The sequence below is a fragment of the Chrysochloris asiatica genome, unplaced genomic scaffold, assembly GCF_000296735.1.
Source record: "Chrysochloris asiatica unplaced genomic scaffold, ChrAsi1.0 scaffold00013, whole genome shotgun sequence".
Lineage (NCBI taxonomy): Eukaryota > Metazoa > Chordata > Mammalia > Afrosoricida > Chrysochloridae > Chrysochloris > Chrysochloris asiatica.
Window position 1 is genome coordinate 18,440,086 of NW_006408531.1, and position 5,715 is coordinate 18,445,800.

Below are 5,715 nucleotides of genomic sequence, written 5' to 3' on the forward strand. Positions count from 1 at the left end.
AGCAGCAGTGAAGCAATCAAACGACATATTGCATTACGTTAATCTGCTGCACAAGGAGCTCTGGTAGCGTAGTGGTTACAAATCGGGCTGCTAACCTCAAGATCGGCAGTTCAAAACTACCAGCGGTTCCGCGGAAGAAAGATGAGTCACTCTGCTTCTGTAAAGATTTACAGCCTCAGAAATCCTGTGCAGGGTCACTATGAGTTGGAACTGACTCCACAGTACTTAACAACAACAACAAATCTGCTGCAAAAGACCTTTTTAAAGTGTTGAAGAGCAAAAGATGTCAGCTTGAGGACTAAGGTGCACCTGACGCAAGCCATGGTATTTTCAATAACCTCATATGCATGCGAAAGCTGGACAGTGAATAAGGAAGACAGTAGAAGAATTGATGCTTTTGAGTTGCGGTGTTAAGGAGAATATTCAAAGTGCCATGGGCTGCCAAAAGAACCAATAGATCCATTTTGGAAGAAATGCAGCCAGAGTGCTCCTTAGACGCCAAAATGGCCAAACTTTGTCTTTCATACTTCGGACATATTGTCAGGAGGGACCAGTCGCTGGAGAAGAATATCATGTTTGGTAAGGTGAAGGGTCAGAGAAAAAGAGGAAGACCCTCAGCGAGATGGATTGGCCAAGTGGCAGCATAAATGGACTCAAGCGTGGCGACAGTAGTGTTTCGTTCTATTGTGCATAAGGTCGCTATGAGTCGGTACCGACTAGATGGCACCTAACAACAACAACAACAACAATTAACTGAATAAATTGTAATGGCAATTAAATTACTTCTCAGAAAATACCATGTGAGTTGTTTTTGTGAATCTTCCTAAGGGAGTTCTTCATTCTTATTTTGTCTTTGATATTTATGAAGTTTTTCTCAGCCTTGAGCCAGTTATTTTTCCCTCAAAAATATTGACACAAAAATATGGATGGACTTCTGGTGTAGTGCTGTGGGATCAACACTAGAGTGAGTACCTCAAGGTTGGCAGTTCAAACCCACTTGCTGCTCTTCAGAAGTCCTATACAGGCTCGCCATGTGTCGGAACCAATTCAACAACACTTAACAACAACAGTCATTTAGTCTCAGAGTGTGGTGGCTCCATAAGATAAGCACTGGAATTAGAACCACAAGGTCTGGGGTTCGAGCCCGCCAGCCACTCCACGGGAGAAAGATGAGGCTTTCTGCTCCCGCGAAGAAGCAAAGTCTCAGAAACCCTGTACAGGGTCGCTATGAGTGGAAACTGACTGGATGGCACGTAACAACAACAACAACAATCATTTGGTCTTAGGGAGCAATAACTAACCTGTTAGTGAACAGATATTTACTGAACTACTACTGGCACAGTGGTTAGACACTCAACTGCCAATCAAAAGTTTGGAGGCTTAATCTCACTGTGGGAGAAAGATGTGGCTGGCAGCCTGCTTCTATAAGGAAGCCTTATGAGGCAATTTATTTTTTAGCATGTAGGATTGTTTGGCTAACCTACAGGTTAAATGGAGTCCTGGTGTGGCACTGTGAGTTAATGCACCAGACTGCAAAGTCATTTGAACTGCAAGGTCGTTGGTTCAAGCTCACCAGCCAGCTGCTCCTTGGAAACCCAATACAGGGTTGCTATGGGTCAGAATCAATTCGATGGCACTTTAACAACAACAACAACAGGTTAACTTAGGATTCCTAGTGTGGTGCAGTAGGTTAGCAGACCCAAAGGTCATGGTTCAAACCCACCAGCTGATCCTCAGGAACCCTATACAATGTCGCTGAGTCAGAATTGACTCTACAGCAAGAACAACTAACCCAATAAAGTTTGAGTAGAATGACTAACTCTTTACATTTCTAATAGCAATGAAAACTGACACTCATGAAAATAGTTTGATGAGCATAACCAAATCCCTATATAACTATTATTCAGATTCAACAGTTATCTGTGCTGTCCTAGTCCCTTTTCTCTTTCCTTTATTTTAATGCGAATCTTACGATTATTGTCAGTTGCCACTGAGTCTGTTCTACAATAACATGAAATGGGCTGTCTGATATTATTTCCTATGGGTCTTCATAGATTTCGAAAATGGTAATGCATGTGTGTGAGACATTATTCAGACTGCAGACTGTGCTTGGTGACCACATGTATTTGCAGCGATATGTAGCAATTTACAAACCCTCCACAGGCTGAGAATCTTTGATCTGTACTATATGTGTTAAATGTTGTTGTAGCTAAGTGCTGTCGAGTTAGTTCCTACTGATAGTGACCCTGAATAGGGTTTCTAAGGTATGACTGGTGAGCTTGAACCAATGACCTTGCAGTTCAAACCGACTTTACAGTCCAGTGCATTAACCCACAGCACCACACCAGGACTCCACATTTGTTAAATTTGTTAAATAGTTAGAAATAATTCTAATTTACAACAAGATTTTAATTTTAGCTTTGAACTTTTCATGTTTTAAAATTTTCTTTTATAGTTGTTCAAAGCATTATAGACTGATCTCTGTTATTGGAATTTTAATTGAAACTCTGGATTACTTTTCTAAAGGTCTTCTAAGGGTTTGTGCCATGGGGTGCTAAATGAATGAGATATACTAAATTGTGTATTTAATCTTGATATACTAAAATCTGATCCTCTTTATACTTGATTCTTCCTGATTACATTTTAATATTTATTGATTAGCAAAACATCCCCTAAGTGTGAGTTTTGTGTTATTCAAAAGCTATTTTTAAATTACAGTGATGCTTTTAAAATATATTATACAGCTACAGTAATCCAAACAGCCTGGTACTGGTATAACCACAGACACATATACCAATGAATATACACATATACTAAGAGTCCCAAAATATATCCACACATCTATGGTCAACTGAGTTTTGTCAGAGGTGCTAAGTCAGTTTGATGGGGAAAGACAAGTCTCTCAAAAAAACGGTGCTGCAAAAATTGGATTTCCACATGCAGAGAAATGAAACAGAATCTATGTATCACACCATATGCAAAAACAAATTCAAAAGTGATTAAAGACCTACATTTGCAAACTAAAACCAAAAAATCCTTAGAAGAACAAGTAGGGTCAATTATTTCAGGCCTAACTTTTAACGTAGTGGTTATGAAACGGGCTGCAAACCGCAAGGTCAGCAGTTCGAAACTACCAGCCGCTCCACGGGAGAAAGATGAGGCGGTTTGCTCCCGTAAAGATTTACAGCCTCGGAAACCCTGTGTAGGGTCGCTATGAGTCGAAACCGACTCCACGGCACATAACAACAACAACAACTTTTAACAATGGATTAACTAATATAATACCAAAAACACAAACAGTAAAAGACAAAATAAATAAATGGGAACCCAAAAATTTAATAACCTATGTTCATCAAAAGACTACCCCAAAAACTGAGAATACAAGCTATTGATTAGAAGAATATCTCCAAAAACCAAATATTTGACAAGAATCTAATATCTAAAATATATATTAATGCTTAACAACCTAAGATGCATAACCCAATCATAAGAAGGGCAAAGGAATTAAATTGACATTTCACCAGAAGGTATTTAAATGGTCATCCAACATAGGAAAATATGCTTGATGTCATTAGTCATCAAAGAAATGTGAATCAAAACCACAATTAGATACCATTTCACTCTTGCTAGGATGAATTAAATTTAACAACAACAACAAAAAAAAACAAAAACCCTTAAAAATCGGAAAATAACACATTGCAAGGATGTGGGGAAATTGGAACCTTTAGTCATTACTAATGGTTATTCAAATAGTGTGACAGTTCCTCAAAAAATAAAACTAGAACTATCATGTTGATGTTAAATGCTGTTGAGTCGGTTCCGACCCATAGTGACCCTTTACAGGGTTTCCGAGGAGCAGCTGGTGAGCTTGAACCACTGACCTTGCAGTTCAAATGGCTTTGCCATCTGGCGCATTAACCCACAGTGCCACACCAGAACTCCAGAACCACCATAGGACTCAGCAATTCCATTCAGGTACATACCCAAAAGACTTGAAGGCAGACACTCAAACAGAGGCATGTACATCAGTGTTCATTGTAGCACTATTCACAACAACCAAATGGTGGCTGTTGTTGTTAAGTGTCATTGAGTCAATTCCTACTCACAGTGACTCTGTGTAGGGTTTCCGTGGAGGGCTGGTGAGTTTGAACCACCGATATTGAACAGCCAATTGTAAATTCAAACCAAATTTGCAGGCCAATACTAATCTACAGATGCCCCACATGGACTCCAAAAGGTGATAACACCTAAACAAAGCAAAACAAAGGATGTCCTAGGGCTCTTTCTACTTTTTCACATGGGATCGCTAAGAAATCAGCTGGAGGCCCCTAACAACAGCAACCTGACAGAGTGATTGTGAGAATTAAATGAAGTAAAGCGCGTTGGATACTTAATAGGAAAGTATGGCAGAATTAACCAACTGTTTCTCAGAATGACCACTGGGCAGTTTAGCAAGCAACTTTTGCATAAAGTTTCTCATAAGCTGAGCAAATGCTATATGCATTTATTTATTGGGGAGAGGATTTAAGAAATGCCTACCACCTATGCAGAATAATTTCATGAAAGGTCACCCAGTACACATTCCTTCTCAAACATTCATATTGTTTCCATAGCTTCAATCACAGTAGGATCTTAAGGCATGATTCAATGGATTCATTTCTTTATAATTTTTTAAAAATAAATAGCTCAAGCTATACCCCTTGGTGTAGTCCTGGTGTGGTACTGTGGGTTTAAGGTCAGTTTGAACTACAAGGTCGGCAGCTCAAGCTTACCAGCCTCTCCTCGGGAAACCCTATACAGAGTCTCTATGGACTGGAAGCAACTCAATGGCACTTAATAACAATTGAACAATCTGCAAAAAAGCAAAATTAACTAGACCACCACTTGTCATTAAAACCTCAAGGAAAGATAGTCTGAAACCTTCCTATTAAGTAAATGATGATAAGCACATACTATTGACCACTTCCTGTTATAGTAGTTCAATATATATATGAAATACAAGTTGATAGGAAATATTCTTAGATTTGTTTTAGAGTTTATATACATATAAGATTTTTCAGATATGGAAAAATTCCACATAGGCAGTTCTAAAAAGGAGAATAGCGATATCCTTGTATTTCTCTTAAAGTCGGAAGTTTTTCATGATAAATTGTTTTATCAAAGGCACTTTTAGCTCTTGTTGCATTAACAAATTAACCAAAATTTAGTGGCTTTAAATAACAAGCACTTATTTAGTCACAGTTCTGTAGGGTAGCAATCTGTGTCAGTCCTAGGTGGTTAATCCTGGTCTGGGTCCAGTTTGGCTGGAATGCCTAGAGGTCTCTCTTCATGGTCTTTCATACTCCAACAGGCTAGTTTGGGTTTCTTCATATCACATCTTGGCTTCAAGAACATCAATTTAGCAAATCTCAATGCACAAGTCCCTTTTTACATTCTGCTTGTGTTGCATTTGCAGCGGATTCATTGCTCCAAGCAAGATACAAAGCCAGTCCAGATACAAAGGAAGCAGACAAATTTTGGTAACAGGAATTACAAAGTTATTATGGATCATTTTTTAAAAAGTTTTTATTGTGAATTATGTGTAGTTTGCATGGGAGAACATTAGCTTTGCATTCATCCTATCGTATTACAATTCATTGCAATCATTACAAGCCCCAACATGTATCATCAAAAAACCAAAGGGTACACCCCACAAGCCTGCCCGTTGGCCACCAG